Below are 12789 nucleotides of genomic sequence, written 5' to 3' on the forward strand. Positions count from 1 at the left end.
CTTGTGTCAATTGCAAATCCCTAGCTCCGGTTATAGCCAAAACAAAATCAGTGCGCGGTCGAAACTGACTTGGCAAACCATAAATGTACCCCTTCTGATTCACGACTTTTAATTATCATATGAGACCTTGGCTGGACTTTTTGGAATTGATTTTGAGTATACTTATGATCTGGAGTTTTTCATGTTTGCATGTATTTTATACTATGAGATAATATGCTAAGTTTGCTACATGTACATGAACTTTGTGCACAACGATAAACTGAAATTGTGGAATTGAACATATATGATCCAAAACATGTTGTTTGACTTAGGTTTGATATGTTGACCAACATTTGACATGAACCCACTGATTTTGACTTTAGTTGACTACTTTTACCAAGTTTGACTTTTGGTTTGACTTCGGTTCACTTTATTTGACTTGCATGATCTAGTTGACTATATGTTGACTTTTACTTTGAAACGCGTCGAGTCGAGTAATAAGACAACTTATGCTATGAAACCACATTTATTTAGGACATATTTATTGACTAACCTAAATACGTATACTTAGGTTGCATTACTCGGCTATAAACCGTACAAGTCGTTTGTCTTTCAATCCAAGCTTATTCAAAGGTGAGTCTACAGTCCCGCTTTTTACATGTTTTCAGGGATGAGAATACACGCTGTTATACTTACATTATCAAATGCTTTTTGTATTGACACGAGTACTATATACGCATATTGAGTTTGTTCAAAAATCCTCTAGCTTGAATACTTTTAATACCATCGGTGTAAGCACAATTTAGATGGACAGATCCGTTAGGTTGACAACCTCACCCTACAATATTAACTGTGGTGCATTTACTTTGAACATTAGATACACTCGAACACGTGTATAACATTTTATGAGGTAAAGGCGGGTATAGGGTGTAGTGACCCGAACTTTTCCATGTTTATATATATTAATTGAGATTAATATTTACATGATTAAATATTTCCAACATGTTAAGCAATCAAACTTGTTAAGACTTGATTAATTGAAATATGTTTCATATAGACAATTGACCACCAAAGTTGACCGGTGATTCACGAACGTTAAAACTTGTAAAAACTATATGATGACATATATATGGATATATATATAGTTAACATGATACTATGATAAGTAAACATATCATTAAGTATATTAACAATGAACTACATATGTAAAAACAAGACTACTAACTTAATGATTTTTAAACGAGACATATATGTAACGATTATCGTTGTAAAGACATTTAATGTATATATATCATATTAAGAGATATTCATACATGATAATATCATGATAATATAATAATTTAAAATCTCATTTGATATTATAAACATTGGGTTAACAACATTTAACAAGATCGTTAACCTAAAGGTTTCAAAACAACACTTACATGTAACGACTAACGATGACTTAACGACTCAGTTAAAATGTATATACATGTAGTGTTTTAATATGTATTTATACACTTTTGAAAGACTTCAATACACTTATCAAAATACTTCTACTTAACAAAAATGCTTACAATTACATCCTCGTTAAGTTTCATCAACAATTCTACTCGTATGCACCCGTATTCGTACTCGTACAATACACAGCTTTTAGATGTATGTACTATTGGTATATACACTCCAATGATCAGCTCTTAGCAGCCTATGTGAGTCACCTAACACATGTGGGAACCATCATTTGGCAACTAGCATGAAATATCTCATAAAATTACAAAAATATGAGTAATCATTCATGACTTATTTACATAAAAACAAAATTACATATCCTTTATATCTAATCCATACACCAACGACCAAAAACACCTACAAACACTTTTATTCTTCAATTTTCTTCATCTAATTGATCTCTCTCAAGTTCTATCTTCAAGTTCTAAGTGTTCTTCATAAATTCTACAAGTTCTAGTTACATAAAATCAAGAATACTTTCAAGTTTGCTAGCTCACTTCCAATCTTGTAAGGTGATCATCCAACCTCAAGAAATATTTGTTTCTTACAGTAGGTTATCATTTTAATACAAGGTAATAATCATATTCAAACTTTGGTTCAATTTCTATAACTATAACAATCTTATTTCAAGTGATGATCTTACTTGAACTTGTTTTCGTGTCTTGATTCTGCTTCAAGAACTTCGAGCCATCCAAGGATCCGTTGAAGCTAGATCCATTTTTCTCTTTTCCAGTAGGTTTATCCAAGGAACTTAAGGTAGTAATGATGTTCATAACATCATTCGATTCATACATATAAAGCTATCTTATTCGAAGGTTTAAACTTGTAATCACTAGAACATAGTTTAGTTAATTCTAAACTTGTTCGCAAACAAAAGTTAATCCTTCTAACTTGACTTTTAAAATCAACTAAACACATGTTCTATATCTATATGATATGCTAACTTAATGATTTAAAACCTGAAAACACGAAAAACACCGTAAAACCGGATTTACGCCGTCGTAGTAACACCGCGGGCTGTTTTGGGTTAGTTAATTAAAAACTATGATAAACTTTGATTTAAAAGTTGTTATTCTGAGGAAATGATTTTTATTATGAACATGAAACTATATCCAAAAATTATGGTTAAACTCAAAGTGGAAGTATGTTTTCTAAAATGGTCATCTAGACGTCGTTCTTTCGACTGAAATGACTACCTTTACAAAAACGACTTGTAACTTATTTTTCTGACTATAAACCTATACTTTTTCTGTTTAGATTCATAAAATAGAGTTCAATATGAAACCATAGCAATTTGATTCACTCAAAACGGATTTAAAATGAAGAAGTTATGGGTAAAACAAGATTGGATAATTTTTCTTATTTTAGCTTCGTGAAAATTGGTAACAAATCTATTCCAACCATAACTTAATCAACTTGTATTGTATATTATGTAATCTTGAGATACCATAGACACGTATACAATGTTTCGACCTATCATGTCGACACATCTATATATATTTCGAAACAACCATAGACACTCTATATGTGAATGTTGGAGTTAGCTATACAGGGTTGAGGTTGATTCCAAAATATATATAGTTTGAGTTGTGATCAATACTGAGATACGTATACACTGGGTCGTGGATTGATTCAAGATAATATTTATCGATTTATTTCTTTACATCTAACTGTGGACAACTAGTTGTAGGTTACTAACAAGGACAGCTGACTTAATAAACTTAAAACATCAAAATATATTAAAAGTGTTGTAAATATATTTTGACCATACTTTAATATATATGTATATATTGTTATAGGTTCATGAATCAACCAGTGGCCAAGTCTTACTTCCCGACGAAGTAAAAATCTGTGAAAGTGAGTTATAGTTCCACTTTTAAAATCTAATATTTTTGGGATGAGAATACATGCAGGTTTTATAAATGATTTACAAAATAGACACAAGTACGTGAAACTACATTCTATGGTTGAATTATCGAAATCCAATATGCCCCTTTTTATTAAGTCTGGTAATCTAAGAATTAGGGAACAGACACCCTAATTGACGCGAATCCTAAAGATAGATCTATTGGGCCTAACAAACCCCATCCAAAGTACCGGATGCTTTAGTACTTCGAAATTATATCATATCCGAAGGGTGTCCCGGAATGATGGGAATATTCTTATATATGCATCTTGTTAATGTCGGTTACCAGGTGTTCACCATATGAATGATTTTTATCTCTATGTATGGGATGTGTATTGAAATATGAAATCTTGTGGTCTATTATTATGATTTGATATATATAGGTTAAACCTATAACTCACCAACATTTTTGTTGACGTTTTAAGCATGTTTATTCTCAGGTAATTATTAAGAGCTTCCGCTGTCGCATACTTAAATAAGGACGAGATTTGGAGTCCATGCTTGTATGATATTGTGTAAAAACTGCATTCAAGAAACTTATTTTGTTGTAACATATTTGTATTGTAAACCATTATGTAATGGTCGTGTGTAAACAGGATATTTTAGATTATCATTATTTGATAATCTACGTAAAGCTTTTTAAACCTTTATTGATGAAATAAAGGTTATGGTTTGTTTTAAAATGAATGCAGTCTTTGAAAAACGTCTCATATAGAGGTCAAAACCTCGCAACGAAATCAATTAATATGGAACGTTTTTAATCAATAAGAACGGGACATTTCAGTTGGTATCCGAGCGTTGGTCTTAGAGAACCAGAATTTTGCATTAGTGTGTCTTATCGAGTTTGTTAGGATGCATTAGTGAGTCTGGACTTCGACCGTGTTTACTTGAAAAATGATTGCTTAACAAATTTTGTTGGAAACTATATATTTTTAACATGTGAATATTATGTGATATATTAATCTCTTAACGCGTTTGATATTATGTGATAGATGTCTACCTCTAGAACAAGTCCCATTGACTCACCTAATAATAATGAAGAGTCAAATGTAAATTGGAATGATTCGTGGACTGATTCACAAGTTCCCGAAGAGGAACCGGAAGAAGAGTCGGAACCGGAAGAAGAATCGGAACCGGAAGAAGAATCGGAACCGGATGAAGAAATAGAACCGGTGGGGGAAATAATAAAACGGTTAAGTAAAAGAAAATCCTCAACCAACCGACCAAGGTTAATTATGGTCAATGGTGTTTCCGCCAAGGAAGCAAAATATTGGGAGGATTACCAATTCTCCGATGAATCGGATTCCGACGAGAATTCCGATGATGTTATAGAAATTACCCCAACTGAATTTAAAAAGGCAAAAGAAAATAATAAGGGAAAGGGCATAAAAATAGAGAAATCTAATTCCAACCCCGATGAACTTTATATGTATCGTCAACCCCCGAAGTCCTTAAGTTGTAACAATGACCCGGGAACCTCTAAACCACCAGGTTTTTCTAAACCAATGTGGAAAATTACGGCTCGTATTAGGGGAACATCATATATCCCTAGAAACTTGGCAAAACGAACCAAAACCGAAGAAGAAGAAACAAGCGAGTCGGAATAAGATAGTTGTATTTGTGTGGTGTAATATATGTAATATAGTGTGCTTATGCTTTATGATATATGTAAAAATTGCTTGTATTAAATAAGTATTTTTTTTTTATGAAGCTAACTCTTGTCTATTTTACAGTATAAAAACACAAAATGGATAGACAACCCAATATTTTAAGAGACCTACCCGGAGACATGATTGATGAAATCTTGTCTAGAGTCGGTCAGAATTCTTCAGCACAACTATTTAAGGCGAGATCAGTTTGTAAGACATTCGAAGAACGTTCCAAGAATGCCTTGGTTTATAAAAGGCTTTCGTTCGAAAGATGGGGGATATCACATTGGGAAATCCATAAATTACGATGTGTTTACTTTGACGCATATATTGCGGGGAACCGAAATGCTATTTTACGCAATGGGTTAAGAAATTATTTTGACTCAATATATCCGAATATTGGACTTCGTGATTTAGAAAAAGCGGCTAACATGCAACATAAAGAAGCATGTTATGCTTACGGATTAGTAATGTTCGCTTCTCACCAAAGTGAGAACAAGAACATCGGGCTACAACTATTAAACAAAACGTTCCCACAAGTGACGGAGTCGGTAATTGGGGTAAGAAATGAGGTTTTTAGATTGTTACGGGACTGTTGGACATTACGTAACCCTCGTCCCTTTGATGACGTTACAACACGATGTCTTATCAACGGCCATAACGGTTATGTTCCACAAAACCAAGGATGGGAAGTAATCCTAGTAAAACCAGAATGCATGACTTGTTTCTGGACGTATGAATTACGTGTCTTTATTGCCTTTGCTGAACGACTTGTGTACTAGCTAGAATTATCTTCACAACCATCTTGTATCAAATTTATTGTGTGCTATATTTCATGCTATATGTAAAATAAGCGGTATTGTAAGTTTGTAAATTATTGTGTAAAAGTTTGAACGCGAAATATTATTATAATCAGTTTTTCATATAGAATTGTAGTAGTTGAATTGTATATTAGCTACTAAGTATGAACTTAACGGGTAGGTACTACCCGAATTTAAACTTATAAAATGCTAATATGAAGAAAAAGCTTTTATAAATGAGTTCATATTATGCTACGAAATACTATTAACTACTCTTAATATTCTGTATGATTAACTTGTTCCATTTGACTATTTTGAAGGAAATGGCACCGACTACTCGACACACCGTGAATATGAATGAAGAGGAATTCCGTACTTTTCTAGCTTCAAACATAGCCGCAGTACAGGCTGCGCTACATACCAACAATAACCTTGGATCTAGCAGTACAGGAAATCGTGTAGGATGCACCTACAAAGAATTCACTGCCTGCAAACCTTTGGAATTTGATGGAACCGAAGGACCGATCGGATTGAAACGGTGGACCGAGAAGGTCGAATCGGTGTTTGCCATAAGTAAGTGTACTGAAGAGGACAAAGTGAAGTACGCTACGCATACCTTCACAGGTTCTGCGTTAACATGGTGGAATACCTATCTAGAGCAAGTGGGACAAGATGATGCGTACGCACTACCGTGGTCAGCATTCAAGCACTTGATGAACGAGAAGTACCGTCCCAGAACCGAGGTCAATAAGCTCAAGACAGAACTTAGAGGGTTACGAACCCACGGATTTGATATTACCACGTACGAAAGACGATTCACAGAATTGTGCCTATTGTGTCCGGGAGCATTCGAAGATGAGGAAGAGAAGATCGACGCGTTTGTGAAAGGATTACCGGAAAGAATCCAAGAAGATATAAGTTCACACGAGCCCGCCTCCATACAACAGGCATGTAGAATGGCTCACAAACTAGTGAACCAGATTGAAGAAAGAATTAAAGAACAGACTGCTGAAGAGACCAATGTGAAGCAAGTCAAAAGAAAGTGGGAGGAAAACGGTGATAAGAATCACCAATACAACAACAACAGCAATTACAACAATAATCGCAACAATTATCCCAGCAATCGCAACATCAATCGCAACTACAACAAACGGCCCAACAACAACAACAACAACAACAGCAGCAACTACAACAATCATCCCAACAACAATAATAACCGCAACAATAACAACAATCAGAAGCAGCTATGCCAAAGGTGTGAAAAGTATCACTCGGGGTTCTGCACCAAATTTTGCAACAAGTGTAAAAGAAATGGTCATAGCGCGGCGAAGTGTGAGGTCTACGGACCAGGGGTTAATAGAACGAAAGGAACAAATGGTGTCGGAACGAGTAATGGAGGAGCAAGTAGTGTCGGAGCAAGTTACGCCAATGTAGTTTGTTATAAATGTGGAAAACCGGGCCACATTATTAGAAATTGCCCGAACCAGGAGAACACGAATGGACAAGGCCGCGGAAGAGTTTTCAATATTAATGCGGCAGAGGCACAGGAAGACCCGGAGCTTATTACGGGTACGTTTCTTATTGACAATAAATCTGCTTACGTTTTATTTGATTCGGGTGCGGATAGAAGCTATATGAGTAGAGATTTTTGTGATAAATTAAGTTGTCCATTGATGCCTCTGGATAGTAAATTTTTACTCGAATTAGCAAATGGTAAATTAATTTCAGCAGATAATATATGTCGGAATCGAGAAATTAAACTGGTTAGTGAAACATTTAAGATTGACTTGATACCAGTAGAGTTAGGGAGTTTTGATGTGATAATCGGTATGGACTGGTTGAAAGAAGTGAAAGCAGAGATCGTTTGTTACAAAAATGCAATTCGCATTATACGAGAAAAAGGAAAACCCTTAATGGTGTACGGAGAAAAGGGCAACACGAAGCTACATCTTATTAGTAATTTGAAGGCACAAAAACTAATAAGAAAAGGTTGCTATGCTGTTCTAGCACACGTCGAGAAAGTACAAACTAAAGAAAAGAGCATCAATGATGTTCCCGTCGCAAAAGAATTTCCCGATGTATTTCCGAAAGAATTACCGGGATTACCCCCACATCGATCCGTTGAATTTTAAATAGATCTTGTACCAGGAGCTGCACCAATAGCTCGTGCTCCTTACAGACTCGCACCCAGCGAGATGAAAGAACTGCAAAGCCAATTACAAGAACTTTTAGAGCGTGGTTTCATTCGACCAAGCACATCACCGTGGGGAGCTCCTGTTTTGTTTGTCAAGAAGAAAGATGGTACATTCAGGTTGTGTATCGACTACCGAGAGTTGAACAAACTTACCATCAAGAACCGCTACCCACTACCGAGAATCGACGACTTATTTGATCAACTACAAGGCTCGTCTGTTTATTCAAAGATTGACTTACGTTCCGGGTATCATCAAATGCGGGTGAAAGAAGATGATATTCCAAAGACTGCTTTCAGAACACGTTACGGTCATTACGAGTTTATGGTCATGCCGTTTGGTTTAACTAATGCACCAGCTGTGTTCATGGACCTTATGAACCGAGTGTGTGGACCATACCTTGACAAGTTTGTCATTGTTTTCATTGATGACATACTTATTTACTCAAAGAATGATCAAGAACACGGTGAACATTTGAGAAAGGTGTTAGAAGTATTGAGGAAGGAAGAATTGTACGCTAAGTTTTCAAAGTGTGCATTTTGGTTAGAAGAAGTTCAATTCCTCGGTCACATAGTGAACAAAGAAGGTATTAAGGTGGATCCGGCAAAGATAGAAACTGTTGAAAAGTGGGAAACCCCGAAAACTCCGAAACACATACGCCAGTTTTTGGGACTAGCTGGTTACTACAGAAGGTTCATCCAAGACTTTTCCAGAATAGCAAAACCCTTGACTGCATTAACGCATAAAGGGAAGAAATTTGAATGGAATGATGAACAAGAGAAAGCGTTTCAGTTATTGAAGAAAAAGCTAACTACGGCACCTATATTGTCATTGCCTGAAGGGAATGATGATTTTGTGATTTATTGTGACGAATCAAAGCAAGGTCTCGGTTGTGTATTAATGCAACGAACGAAGGTGATTGCTTATGCGTCTAGACAATTGAAGATTCACGAACAAAATTATACGACGCATGATTTGGAATTAGGCGCGGTTGTTTTTGCATTAAAGACTTGGAGGCACTACTTATATGGGGTCAAAAGTATTATATATACCGACCACAAAAGTCTTCAACACATATTTAATCAGAAACAACTGAATATGAGGCAGCGTAGGTGGATTGAATTATTGAATGATTACGACTTTGAGATTCGTTACCACCCGGGGAAGGCAAATGTGGTAGCCGATGCCTTGAGCAGGAAGGACAGAGAACCCATTCGAGTAAAATCTATGAATATAATGATTCATAATAACCTTACTACTCAAATAAAGGAGGCGCAACAAGGAGTTTTAAAAGAGGGAAATTTAAAGGATGAAATACCCAAAGGATCGGAGAAGCATCTTAATATTCGGGAAGACGGAACCCGGTATAGGGCTGAAAGGATTTGGGTACCAAAATTTGGAGATATGAGAGAAATGGTACTTAGAGAAGCTCATAAAACCAGATACTCAATACATCCTGGAACGGGGAAGATGTACAAGGATCTCAAGAAACATTTTTGGTGGCCGGGTATGAAAGCCGATGTTGCTAAATACGTAGGAGAATGTTTGACGTGTTCTAAGGTCAAAGCTGAGCATCAGAAACCATCAGGTCTACTTCAACAACCCGAAATCCCGGAATGGAAATGGGAAAATATTACCATGGATTTCATCACTAAATTGCCAAGGACTGCAAGTGGTTTTGATACTATTTGGGTAATAGTTGATCGTGTCACCAAATCAGCACACTTCCTACCAATAAGAGAAGATGACAAGATGGAGAAGTTAGCACGACTGTATTTGAAGGAAGTCATCTCCAGACATGGAATACCAATCTCTATTATCTCTGATAGGGATGGCAGATTTATTTCAAGATTCTGGCAGACATTACAGCAAGCATTAGGAACTCGTCTAGACATGAGTACTGCCTATCATCCACAAACTGATGGGCAGAGCGAAAGGACGATACAAACGCTTGAAGACATGCTACGAGCATGTGTTATTGATTTCGGAAACAGTTGGGATCGACATCTACCGTTAGCAGAATTTTCCTACAACAACAGCTACCATTCAAGCATTGAGATGGCGCCGTTTGAAGCACTTTATGGTAGAAAGTGCAGGTCTCCGATTTGTTGGAGTGAAGTGGGGGACAGACAAATTACGGGTCCGGAGATTATACAAGAAACTACCGAGAAGATCATCCAAATTCAACAACGGTTGAAAACCGCCCAAAGTCGACAAAAGAGCTACGCTGACATTAAAAGAAAAGATATAGAATTTGAAATTGGAGAGATGGTCATGCTTAAAGTTGCACCTTGGAAAGGCGTTTTTCGATTTGGTAAACGAGGGAAATTAAATCCAAGGTATATTGGACCATTCAAGATTATTGATCGTGTCGGACCAGTAGCTTACCGACTTGAGTTACCTCAACAACTCGCGGCTGTACATAACACTTTCCACGTCTCGAATTTGAAAAAATGTTTTGCTAAAGAAGATCTCACTATTCCGTTAGATGAAATCCAAATCAATGAAAAACTTCAATTCATCGAAGAACCCGTCGAAATAATGGATCGTGAGGTTAAAAGACTTAAGCAAAACAAGATACCAATTGTTAAGGTTCGATGGAATGCTCGTAGAGGACCCGAGTTCACCTGGGAGCATGAAGATCAGATGAATAAGAAATACCCGCATCTATTTCCAGAAGATTCGTCAACACCTTCAACAGCTTAAAATTTCGGGACGAAATTTATTTAACTGGTAGGTACTGTAGTGACCCGAACTTTTCCATGTTTATATATATTAATTTAGATTGATATTTACATGATTAAATGTTTCCAACATGTTAAGCAATCAAACTTGTTAAGACTTGATTAATTGAAATATGTTTCATATAGACAATTGACCACCAAAGTTGACCGGTGATTCACGAACGTTAAAACTTGTAAAAACTATATGATGACATATATATGGATATATATATAGTTAACATGATACTATGATAAGTAAACATATCATTAAGTATATTAACAATGAACTACATATGTAAAAACAAGACTACTAACTTAATGATTTTTAAACGAGACATATATGTAACGATTATCGTTGTAAAGACATTTAATGTATATATATCATATTAAGAGATATTCATACATGATAATATCATGATAATATAATAATTTAAAATCTCATTTGATATTATAAACATTGGGTTAACAACATTTAACAAGATCGTTAACCTAAAGGTTTCAAAACAACACTTACATGTAACGACTAACGATGACTTAACGACTCAGTTAAAATGTATATACATGTAGTGTTTTAATATGTATTTATACACTTTTGAAAGACTTCAATACACTTATCAAAATACTTCTACTTAACAAAAATGCTTACAATTACATCCTCGTTAAGTTTCATCAACAATTCTACTCGTATGCACCCGTATTCGTACTCGTACAATACACAGCTTTTAGATGTATGTACTATTGGTATATACACTCCAATGATCAGCTATTAGCAGCCCATGTGAGTCACCTAACACATGTGGGAACCATCATTTGGCAACTAGCATGAAATATCTCATAAAATTACAAAAATATGAGTAATCATTCATGACTTATTTACATAAAAACAAAATTACATATCCTTTATATCTAATCCATACACCAACGACCAAAAACACCTACAAACACTTTTATTCTTCAATTTTCTTCATCTAATTGATCTCTCTCAAGTTCTATCTTCAAGTTCTAAGTGTTCTTCATAAATTCTACAAGTTCTAGTTACATAAAATCAAGAATACTTTCAAGTTTGCTAGCTCACTTCCAATCTTGTAAGGTGATCATCCAACCTCAAGAAATATTTGTTTCTTACAGTAGGTTATCATTCTAATACAAGGTAATAATCATATTCAAACTTTGGTTCAATTTCTATAACTATAACAATCTTATTTCAAGTGATGATCTTACTTGAACTTGTTTTCGTGTCATGATTCTGCTTCAAGAACTTCGAGCCATCCAAGGATCCGTTGAAGCTAGATCCATTTTTCTCTTTTCCAGTAGGTTTATCCAAGGAACTTAAGGTAGTAATGATGTTCATAACATCATTCGATTCATACATATAAAGCTATCTTATTCGAAGGTTTAAACTTGTAATCACTAGAACATAGTTTAGTTAATTCTAAACTTGTTCGCAAACAAAAGTTAATCCTTCTAACTTGAATTTTAAAATCAACTAAACACATGTTCTATATCTATATGATATGCTAACTTAATGATTTAAAACCTGAAAACACGAAAAACACCGTAAAACCGGATTTACGCCGTCGTAGTAACACCGCGGGCTGTTTTGGGTTAGTTAATTAAAAACTATGATAAACTTTGATTTAAAAGTTGTTATTCTGAGGAAATGATTTTTATTATGAACATGAAACTATATCCAAAAATTATGGTTAAACTCAAAGTGGAAGTATGTTTTCTAAAATGGTCATCTAGACGTCGTTCTTTCGACTGAAATGACTACCTTTACAAAAACGACTTGTAACTTATTTTTCCGACTATAAACCTATACTTTTTCTGTTTAGATTCATAAAATAGAGTTCAATATGAAACCATATCAATTTGATTCACTCAAAACGGATTTAAAATGAAGAAGTTATGGGTAAAACAAGATTGGATAATTTTTCTTATTTTAGCTTCGTGAAAATTGGTAACAAATCTATTCCAACCGTAACTTAATCAACTTGTATTGTATATTATGTAATCTTGAGATACCATAGACACGTATACAATGTTTCGACC

This window comes from Rutidosis leptorrhynchoides, chromosome 11, assembly GCF_046630445.1.
Source record: "Rutidosis leptorrhynchoides isolate AG116_Rl617_1_P2 chromosome 11, CSIRO_AGI_Rlap_v1, whole genome shotgun sequence".
Taxonomy (NCBI): Eukaryota; Viridiplantae; Streptophyta; class Magnoliopsida; order Asterales; family Asteraceae; genus Rutidosis; species Rutidosis leptorrhynchoides.